Here is a 12,122-nt window from a genome sequence, read left to right on the forward strand (position 1 = left end):
AACTTTAGAAGTGGGAAACACCAGATTGGTGTATTTGTTGTCAGTGTATATTTGCGTGAACTTGGCATAGGCGATTTTGGCCTTGTGATATTTGCTACTCGTAAAAAACGAGTTTTTATTGTTTACTTAATGAATTGTGTTAATTTTTATAGGAGTTGAAGACAATTAATGCCCAAGTGTTTTATATATTAAATGATGACCTTACCATTTCTGGTGTATATGATAACCATTTTGACACACACCACCTCTTCGAAGTCAACCATCCACCAAGAATGTCTATCACGTCCCAGATTATGTCCTGAGAATCAACCACATGTAAAAGAACGAGGTTAACAACGCCCAGCTGCTTTTTGGCGAGGGGGAAGGAAAGAAGGAAGGAAGGAAAGACGGAAGGAAAGACGGAAAAGACGGAAGGAAAGACGGAAGGAAAGACGGAAGGAAAGACGGAAGGAAAGAAGGAAGGAAAGAAGGAAGGACAGAAGGAAGGAAAGAAGGAAGGAAAGAAGGAAGGAAAGAAGGAAGGAAAGAAGGAAGGAAAGAAGGAAGGAAAGAAGGAAAGAAAGAAGGAAAGAAAAATCAGCCAATCAGCGTGATTGTTTATTTCTTCTGTGTGTACGCTCGTCTACGATTGGCGCACAGCTTTGACCACGGAAGTAATAAAAAATTAACTTTAGAAGTGGGAAACACCAGATTGGTGTATTTGTTGTCAGTGTATATTTGCGTGAACTTGGCATAGGCGATTTTGGCCTTGTGATATTTGCTACTCGTAAAAAACGAGTTTTTTTATTAAAGAAGGAAGGAAAAGACGGAAGGAAAGACGGAAGGAAAGACGGAAGGAAAGACGGAAGGAAAGACGGAAGGAAAGAAGGAAGGAAAGAAGGAAGGAAAGAAGGAAGGAAAGAAGGAAGGAAAGAAGGAAGGAAAGAAGGAAGGAAAGAAGGAAGGAAAGAAGGAAGGAAAGAAGGAAGGAAAGAAGGAAGGAAAAGAAGGAAGGAAAGAAGGAAGGAAAGAAGGAAGGAAAGAAGGAAGGAAAGAAGGAAGGAAAGAAGGAAGGAAAGAAGGAAGGAAAGAAGGAAGGAAAGAAGGAAGGAAAGAAGGAAGGAAAGAAGGAAGGAAAGAAGGAAGGAAAGAAGGAAGGAAAGAAAGAAGGAAAGAAAGAAGGAAAGAAAGAAGGAAAGAAAGAAGGAACTGAGAAGAAGAGAAAATATTTTTCTCGGGTGCGGTTTTGAACCCCCGACCCCTAGGGTGGCACGCCCGAGCACGGGCCTACCTTGCCACGGGGGTTTAGCTTGGCCGGCCATCGCATAGGGCCTGCACTTTGGCTCGACATTTTAAAGAGGCGTGAATTCATTTTTGGATACGCCCCTATTATAATTAGTTAATACTCGACTCACACACATTCCCTATTATGTATATACATGTACCACACGTAGTAAATCTGTCTGCTTTATCTGTATTGTGCCGTTCTTAAGCAAATAGTTAAACACGATTTCATCAAACATTATAACAATAGCTCTTTTACAGTGTGCAATCATCCCGGGCAATAATTTGGCAATAATAGAGGATGTGCGTGAAATTATTGATTGGCTCCATACAAAGGATTTGAACCGGTGTCCTTCACCGTAATCATGGCGCAATGCAGTGCATTCAATCAAACGTTGTCGTCAACCTATTTGATCGTATAGTGCATTTGTTATGTGTGTGAGACGAGCTGTCGCGGTAGATTGCAATAGCTTGTAATCATGCTTTTGTTGAATGAATTTGAGTACTCCGCCATATTTACGGTATGCTACGTCATAATCTAGGTGATTATTTGCATTGGATGTCTTGAATACGCTGCTACGGTGTACCATCTCCGCCAATTTCCTTTTTAATTTCCCCTTTTTTTAATTTCCCTTTTTTTTTTTTAATTTCACTTTTTTTTAATTCCTCTTTTTTTTTTTGAATTTTTTTTTTTGAATTTCCTTTTTTTTTTTTGAATTTCCCTCTTTTTTTGAATTTCCCTTTTTTGTTTTGAATTTCCCTTTTTTTTTGAATTTCCCTTTTTTTTTTGAATTTCCCTTTTTTTTTTTGAATTTCCCTTTTTTTTTTTTGAATTTCACTTTTTTTTTGTTTTGAATTTCACCTTTTTTTTTAATTTCCCCAAGTAAAATAAAGTTTGGCAGAGGCGGGGTTCGAACTCAATGAATTCTTTTATTTATTAATTTATTGATCAATTAATGATTTTTTTTATTTATATTTATTTCTTTATTTAATCGTTTTCATTTAATAAATTAATTGATAACAACCGTATTCATTCCAATAAGCGCCCATGCCCCAATATATAAAGCGCCCACCCAGGGAAGCTTAGGGATTAAGTTTAAAATGTAGCTCCTGGATGACCTTTGACCTCGGATGACCTCGATTTTAAGTTTTACGTGTTCCCCTCATATCAAGGATTCCACCCACCAAGTTTGAGCCCGATCGGACAAAGTTTGAAATTTGACCCCTCCATAATGACCTTTGACCTCGCTTGACCTCAATTTTATTTCGGGAATATATTCCCCTCGTATCAAGGATTCCACCCACCAAATTTGAGCCCGATCGGACAAAGTTTGAAATTTGACCCCTCCGTAATGACCTTTGACCTTGGTTGACCTCGATTTTATTTCGCGCATTATATTCCCCTTGTATCAAGGATGCCACCCACCAAATTTGGGCCCGATCGGACAAAGTTTAATTTTTGATGAATATGCATTTTTTTTTGCGAAATAATTTCCCCTTTTTTTTAATTTCCCTTTTTTTTAATTTCCCCGATATTTTTTTTTGATGTGCGTATAATGTTGCAGCTAGTGGATTCAGTTTAGTATACCGCGGGGAGCATTAGCTTTAGTCAAGGCTTCGTCCGTACTTTATCTTTGAACACAGCTATCCAATTGAACATGGATAGCGCTCGCATAGCTTTCTATTTTTATATCTTGGCCCCGGGATCTTGGCCTATAGTGAAGACAAAAATTAAATCCAAACCTAGTAAAACAATCCGAATCCAATAGATATAGAGTGATCACGAGGCTTATATTAAAGAAGGCCTAATTTGAATTAGATTACATTACAATAATAATTATTAATAATATATTAAACTAGATTTCGCGGTTCTCGGGTTGTGCGGTTCTCGTAATAGGCCTATCTCTAATTGCCCAACACCCGTTACCCATATAGCTGCCCTGACCTATTAAACTACTATAGGCCTCGCCGTCTCTCAATGATCAAGATCCAACTTGACACAACTCTGTTTTGTAGCTGTGACGCTTACTTCGGTACCATAATCTGGAAACCCGTTCGCCTTTTCCAAGCTCTTAATGTCCTGCATGCTACTACGTTGGAGAAACCCCGAAAATACCCCGAAATTAGTATCTAGATTGGATGTAGGCCGTTACTAAAGTAATGAAATCAATCGGGAGAAATGTCAACCCAATAAGGCCTAATAGTACGGGTTATAGGCCTTACCTGATTATTTTATTAACAGATTATTTTTATCATAATGTTAACCATTAAGACCTCGGGAATATGCACGCGTTCCGTATTGAAATATGTGGTGAAAGTAGGCCTAATGCTTTCCGATGCACGCACTGCTCCCGCCGGCACTCCGCGTTGATACTACGCGATAGCGCCCCGCGAACACGCGATTGTGCACCGCGCGAACGCGAACCGCGCGGACACGAACGCGATAGCGCGCGGACAGAGAGACGGACGGACATGCCGTAATTAGAGTAGCTAATATATAATTATTCGGCATATAGCTAAAGCCACGATTTCTCCGTGTTCATGGTGTTACAAAATTTAAAATCCGTGTTATTCCGTGATTTTCCGTGTCCACTATAAAGCACTAGGCCTATGGGCAGCCTTGCATCGTAGGCCTAAAATTAATGCTATTGTTTAATGGTTGATTACTGCTAAATAATCACTTTTCTTTGTTTTATTTTGCAAATCAATACAAAAGTTAGACATTTTATACAGTTTTTCACTATTTGGTGGCATTTTCAAATTTCCCTGAGCAAACCCCGACATAAGATGAGTTTTAACATCTTTTTAAACATAGTTACATTTTTAGCAGTTCTAAAATATATAGGCAGTTCATTCCATAGACGTGGAGCTGTAATTTCAAATGACTCACGTGCTGTTATTTTGTTTCTTGAAGAAGTTGCATGTTTCCAGATCGAAGAGTACGAGTGGGAACATAATTTGAAAGAAGTTCAGATAAATCATGAGCAATATCATTATTACATTTATATACAATCAACATAAGTTATAACAACAATTCATTGGACGACAGGAAGCCAATGCAGTTCCTTACCAGTGTGTTATTAGTTTGTGAGAAAAATGCAAAAATAGTCACATAATAGTCATAAAATAGCTCTATTAAATACATGTAGTACGAAAACGTTCTAATATGCCGTCCCTTTACATGGCAATTTTAATGGCAATTTTAAAACATTTGTCATGTGCAAAGCAGGGGGGGGGGGGGGGGCGAAGATTTTTTTGGCAGGCCCAGAAGGGAAGCAAGCAATTTTTTTTGCACGCCTTGGGAAAATTACACCCCCCTCACGGACCGGGATAAAACCACTGCGAGTTATATACTAGTATTCTTATGGTTTTCCCGTGACTTGACATAAGTCTACGGCCCTAGCACACAGGCTATACAGGGACGTGCCACTTATTTAGTGAGAAAGCGCTTCCCTGAGCTATATCAGTGGTGTAATACACCACTGATATAGCCCAGGGAAGCTTCACACGTAAAGACTACAGTGCGTGAAGACCAGCATACGCAGTAGGAAGCGAGCAAATTCTCGGACAACTACCAGTATGTGCCTCGGCCAAGATTCTGCTTTGTGAGAAAAAAGGGGAATTAAAAAAAAGGGAAATTAAAAAAGGGAAATTAAAAAAAAAGGGAAATTTAAAAAAAAAGTGGAAATTAAAAAAAAGGAAATTAAAAAAAAAGTGGAAATTAAAAAAAAAGTGGAAATTAAAAAAGGGGGAAATTAAAAAAAAAGGAAATAAAAAAAGGGAAATTAAAAAAAGAGGAAATTAAAAAAAGGGGAAATTAAAAAAAAGGGAATTAAAAAAAAAGGCGAGAATATGACTATGAGTCCCAGCAGAGTGATTTACTTACCAGCAGACCCACTGTTCGTACACGTATTTTTATCATTCCCATCAGCTCTACCATCATTTGCTCGTGATGACCATGATGACACGCCACCGTCTGATGTATTACTTTGATATGTAGTTTTCCCAATTATAGAATATTTCCGAATATCTGGGTACGTGAGAAAATAATGTACATTTACAGATTACAGATCAGCTATCCTATAGGCCTAACTCTCAAGCTCCCGAAAGTGCACAATAAAAAAAGAAATAACTATACCTGCATTCCCTATTAAGGGATGTATAGAGGGCGCGAATCTGGTTTGGATTCCAGAGGGAGTGTGCCTGTAAGAGACATAGTCATCGGGAAAGGACAAGCTCAGATCGCGCGCTAAAACGCTGGCAAAGTGATACCATAGCAAAAGGTGAAAACAATTTTGAATAGAGACATTGCGATTTCCAAACGCAGCACGTGGAACGTACGTTTTTACGTACGTTAATACGGTGTTAAATATTGCTAGTCTCGGTTCCAAACTGGATTCCGGGACTGGATTGTGCTCATTCGTCACGAAGGAGAACAATTCAGCTGGAAAAAAGACTATAATATTTGATCTAATCTAATCTAGGTTGATGGAGGGCATAGTGATTGAAAAAATAACAGTAAGCTGAGTCTCTGCCTAGTTCAAACAGGCCGCTTTTGATTTTGACTAAAATTTTGACCTACATGCTGATTAAACTTAATTGTTTTTTTGTGCTCCCCAAATATTATAGTTGCCCAAAAACATATATTTTGGAAGATTAAAGATCACTTCATCCATACATCATGACTTTACTTTCAAAATGAGACTTTTTTGTTGCGTTGCATGGACTTAGACATGAGGTAAAATCAGCATATTTCAACGTAGCATCTGCGTTTTATTCTACGTTGGAATCCAAAATGGGACATCGCAATGTCATTTTTTGTACGCAAACTATCACACACATTTCAATGGGCAATCTCTGCGTATGAATATTGCGTTTAAATTTAGTCCATTTTTATCACATCGCTGTACCTTTATTATAATGATTTGTTACAAACAAAAAGGATCATAATAATAATTAGACTTACCTTCATATGTTCATTATCTTTGTCATCATCTTTTTCAACGATGTATACGTCGATTTCGCATGTGGAATATCTTCAAAAATAGCTAAATACGTGACCTCGCTTCGATACAGGAGAGTGGTTTTGAATAGATCAACGTACGTCCGATGTCTACGTTTGGAAATCGCAATGTCTTTAATATATCGCGCTGCACTACAAGTAGGTTGCACCAAGGGGGTGACACTAAATTCACGGTTGTTCTATTAGCATCGCCACGGTTGTTTGATGGGATCATTTATTAGTTTTCAAACAAAACATCATGTACAACCAAATTTTAGGCTTAAACAGCTAAATGTGATATCATGCTAATGTATACAGATGCTTTTGAGTCATTTTCAACTTTAATTTTCCCTCTTTTACACAATTATTCACCTTTATATCATTTTTATGGCTTTTTCGGATATAAAATGTATCTATTAATGACAAAATTGGTGGCGCTATTTAGTTACTGGAAATTACTCTTTCAAGCTTTTAATACAAATAAATCCTTTTATAGCTTGATAAAATATGTTCATAAAATTTCCTTGTTGCGTGTTTCACCTATTCCAGCTGTTTTAATGGCAGTATTAATCACCGACCCCTTGCAAATAAAGAAATATGATTTAGGATAAATAGCGCCATCTATAGTTTACATGAAGTTAATAATGAAGCTAATTCTATATACATCAAACAACCGTGGGATCGCAAAACCTATGAAAAATTCCGCTGGTTTACTAGCTAGAAAGTGAGGCCAGTTATCGATCCGTTATGAATAATTCATGTTCGACCCCTTGGATCATGTTAATTGATATTGGCAAATAACAACGTTTTTAGTTTTGCGAACTTTGCCTGTTCAATGAGAGTATAGCGCGCCCCCAATACATCTGGGCACAAACCAGACGAAAACGATCCAGTTTAAAGAAAGTATACTAATTTGATATGAAATGTCATTTTGCAATAGCAAAGTCAAAATTAGGACTTGAGGTCAATAATATGATGGAAATACGTGACAGAGGCAAGGTGTGAAACACAAGTAGTATTTGAAGTTAAAATAACCTTTGATACCCGACCTGACCTTCCATAGCTTTCCATCATGGCGCCTTATTCGTCTTTATGTATTTCTATTATGCTCTCAAGTAAAATAAAATACCAATCTGAACTAAGCAGACAGAATGTTACTTGGCTCCCAGCATGAATTATTGATTTTATACGGAGGTAAAGAAATACACAGTTGCCTGCAAGCCGTGCACCATACTCCAAATACTTACGGTAAATCTGAATAATGGTCACATGTTGACATATCATGTGTTCGGGAAATCACGTGGCAACATTTTAAGATTTCAGAATTGTTTACTATAGTTAAATTGTCATTTGTATTATTGATTATTTATCTTTGTTAAATAATATATCTTTTAAATGTTGATAAATCGTGGTTGGCTGCCCATATTATATGTTAAATTCAATGTTTTATGAATATAATACTACCACGCAGAGGGCGTCACACAGCATAATTTCACACTACACGATTTAGCTAGATTTGGAGCTCTGCACTTCAAATTCACGTCAATTTCAAAGTCTATACACTTAATATATTTAATATAATACTTATAAAAACTGGAACACGAAATATACTAGCTTATTACCTATACAGAAAGGGATTTATACACATTCACTCAGCAATTTGACATGCCTGGCGCATCAAGACATTCTCTGTCTGGATAACATGACTGTCGCCCTCAATACGTCTGGGCACAAATTTAAATAACAATACGCTATTTACATATGAATGCGGCCTCATGCTAATTTCTAGTGCCGCTTCCAGGTATTGTTCTATGGTTGCACTCATCACCTGTATGTCTATGTCTGCAATCATAGATTGAATACAATACCGGTCTTTTCAAAGATACTAATCTTACAGGTGCGAGTGATCTGCATGATAATTATGATTCAATGCAGAGGTACCGCGTAAACGTACCAGTGCAGCGAGATATATTCAAAAAATGTTTTCACCTATTACTATGGTAGTTAATCCGGTTATTACATAACTTCGCCGTATAAGTTAGCAGTTCAGAAATTGCAACTTTTTCCAAGCCTTGAAAAAAATAGGTAGAGCTGTGAGAAGTTTGATAGTAAGAAGCCGGTCGAGTGCAGATCCGTCGGAACACGCTTTTCAATACGGAATAAATGCTAACCTCATCGTGACATCATCCAAGCAGCATTTCCCATTGAAAAAGCGTTATCCGACGGCCTGCAGTAGACCATTCTGGTAATCCTTGATATTGCTGAATAGAATAAATCAATACTGATACTTATCTAATGTACGATGCTATAGACGAATCCAACGAGCCATGTCATGGTCAGGATTTGGTCGGCCATTATTGGGACCCCGCATGCACCAAACAGGTGTTGTGAGTGCCCAATTGGGTGGATTAAACCCGCTTAAAATGCGATGTTAGATTCTTTTGTGTTGTAAACTGTCATCATTCTTTTGTCTACGTGTAACACGGGTGATAGAATGCAGTTTAAAATACCCTTCAAGGCCGCATCATTTCACATTAGGTGAGATAGCTGGGTCCCCGTCGCGGCTATGGCTGCCGTTGAGGTGTAGGAATGCGTGAAATTGGATTCATCTATACGCTGGCGAAGTGACGTCATAATCGGATTAAGCAATAGATGAATACAATGTTTGGATAGATCGCTTTGAACTACAGCAGGTTGCACTCATCACCTGTCTTCAATCATAGATTGAATACAATACCGCTCTTTTCAAAGATACTAATCTTACAGGTGCAAGTGATTAGCATTTCTTTGACATCCATGGTTCAATACATCGGTACCGCATCAACGTGGTCGTGAACCGATGAATCGTGGAATATTACTAATTACTTTCTAATCTACCAAATAAATAAATAAATAAGTCAGTAAATAAATAAATAAATAAATAAATAAATAAATAAATAAATAAATAAATAAATAAATAAATAGGCATTAATAGATAAATGCAGAATGCAGTTAGTATTTCTGTTACAAAATTCCAAAAATTCTATTAACTATAATTTTCTGGCATACAGGCAAAGGGACTGTGCTTTTAATTAATTGTCCTATTTTTGATCCATTTTAGCGTTAAAATTGCAACTTTTCGCGCCCTTCTCGGTAAAGTAATTATTTTAGCACTCAATGGAATGACTTGCCTCCCCAGTCAGAGATAGACATGTTATTGTACAGTGCTTGAAATAAGGCGGGCCCTCAACGCCAAATCTCGTGAAAATTAATGCGGGACACCCGATACGCTACTCTGCGGGTTTCACTTGGCCCGTGGAATTTGATCACAAAAGTCAGTAAGAAGAACTCAACTCGGTGCCTGAAGTGACCCAAGTATTTCAAAATATCAGTCCACCAGTTTAACTGTGGGGCATCTTTTTAACAAATTTACAAGCATATTCCAACGACCAAATTATTACTTCAATTCGATTTTATTTCGGAAAACTACGTTGTGATGGCCGCACAAATTTAATAATAGCGAAATTGCAATGTTCCATGCATGCAGCGTATATATTGCTAGTCTCGGATTGTGCTCCTTCGTTACGAAGGAGAACAAGGCGGCTGGAACAAAGACTAACATCTGATCTTGTCGCAAGAGGACGAAGTGCTTGAAATTTAATGGACACCGGGTCTTATGTCTACTTCAATACATCATGTTTTTGATTTTGACTACATAAAAACCAAGGTTAACATGCAAGTTATAATTCGTCGGTGTTTTGACATGACGAAAAATTCAGTTTTGAGAAAATCGCATTTAAAGTTTTTACAATTTTTGAAGACCCACCGAAGTAAAACGTGTTTATTATTATCAAAGAATATAACCAATAATCACAATGTCTTTGTTCTCAACATAATGCAAACTTTATATTCATTTACTGATTAGAAGTAATTAATCTGCAAAACATGCACATTTTGACAACCTATGTATTAATAATGATACGTCATGTGATAGAACAGTATGTCAAAACAATAGCCAACTGCAGTTACACGGTGGCCTAGGCGACGTTTCATGATACGACTGTATGCCAAATCACAGAACGAAGTTTTCATGCAGGCGGTACATAAAAACCATGGCGTACCACACTAATTAGTGCCATATCTCATTAACTTTTTAAAACTTTGTGAATATAATATAGAGTTTCATTCATAGATTTGGAAAGTTTATATAACTCATTTTGCCCAAAAATTGTCATACGACAGTATGTCAAAACACCGACGAATTATTGTATTTCAGTGCTTCCCAAATATTATGGTTGCCAAAAAACAAATAGTTTGGTAGATTGAGGACCACTACAGCCATTATCATGACTTTACTTTCAAAATGGAACTTTTTCGGTGTAAAAATTAGGCCCGTTGCATGAACCGTCGTTACGCCGTAAAACATGCCAATTTCAACGAAGACCGTGCGTATATACCGTCCGAATGTATCAAAAGACAAATTGCAATATAATTTTATACGGCCAATCTCACACGCATTTCAATGGACAATCTGTACGTTTGAACCGTGAGTATAAATGAAGTCAAATTTTCACACCTCAATGTTGCTTTATTAAAATACTTGAACAAAAAGGATGTGCGCTTCCGCAGTGCGAATTATCTTCATCCAGATGAAGCAGCACTTTACTGGAAGAAGAAGAAGATCATATAATTGTTAGATTTGCCTTCGTATGTTCATTATCCTTGACTCTCTTTAATATAATTATTGTAAAATGGACAATGTTCATCGCAGACTCCACGTTCATTTTGTACGTGCAAAGTCTTCAAAATTGGCTAAATACGCGACCTCGATTCGACGCAGTAGAGTGATTTTTGAATGCACAATCACGGCGTTTGGAAATCACAAGCTCTCTATTATCAAATATGCGAGAGTCTTTACAATTTCGAGATGGCTTCTGTTTTAAAATATTTAAAAATGCAAACTTGACAACCCCATGCTCTCGGTCGGTTTTTAAGTCCAGTGTGAATATTGCACATTTTAGACTATTTTGTCCATAGTTTTCATACATCTTCAAGGGACCGTAACCCTGGGGTGCACCACTGCGATATGATCAGGCCCCAATACCGAACTTTCTCATACTGTATATTGATCATGCGCAGTATCGACACTATCAAAAAATTGCCCAAGTGAAAGCCCAAGTTTGGGGAGATTTTTTCAACCCCGTCACTACATAAATACTTACCTTGAGCTGTCAATGCTTGACTGATATACATTAGGTGAACCACTATGTACATGGAGCATGTCAACAAATTCATTGTTAATTATTGCAATATTCACGTCCGGTTATCAGCTTTTGTGTATCGCGGGTTTTGTTTTTGGTTAATTTTCTAAAAATGTCCTCTTCGCTAACAAAAAGTGCGCATATCTGTGTAGAGGTATAACAATCTGTCGCCTTTACTTTGAAAACCGTCAAAAACAAATGTTTCACTCCATTTTGTTTTAAATTCAAATCATAAGTAGTATAAAACAATGCAATCCCCACAGCTATACTATTTATGATAAAACAACCGTATGAAATATGAAATCAATAAACCATTAACGTTCTTTTAATAGTATCTATATGCCGATTCATTAGTTAACAAAAGAAAGAGTTAACGTACGTAAGGAATAAAATCTTATTAGTATGTGATGGCGGCGCTGTACAGACTATAACAATACAAATTATACAATTGCAATGCAGTGAAATTAGTAACATCTTGGCTACTAGCTCGGGTTCAAACGCTGTGCTCAGTTAAATCGTCCAGAAAACGAGTTGGGCCACGTTTAACATTAGAGAGATTGCGAAATTTACGTGAAACGTGACACGGGAACGCGAACGGCAAGCTACATTAGTCGAAA

The sequence above is a fragment of the Amphiura filiformis genome, chromosome 11 (genome assembly GCF_039555335.1).
Source record: "Amphiura filiformis chromosome 11, Afil_fr2py, whole genome shotgun sequence".
Classification (NCBI taxonomy): domain Eukaryota; kingdom Metazoa; phylum Echinodermata; class Ophiuroidea; order Amphilepidida; family Amphiuridae; genus Amphiura; species Amphiura filiformis.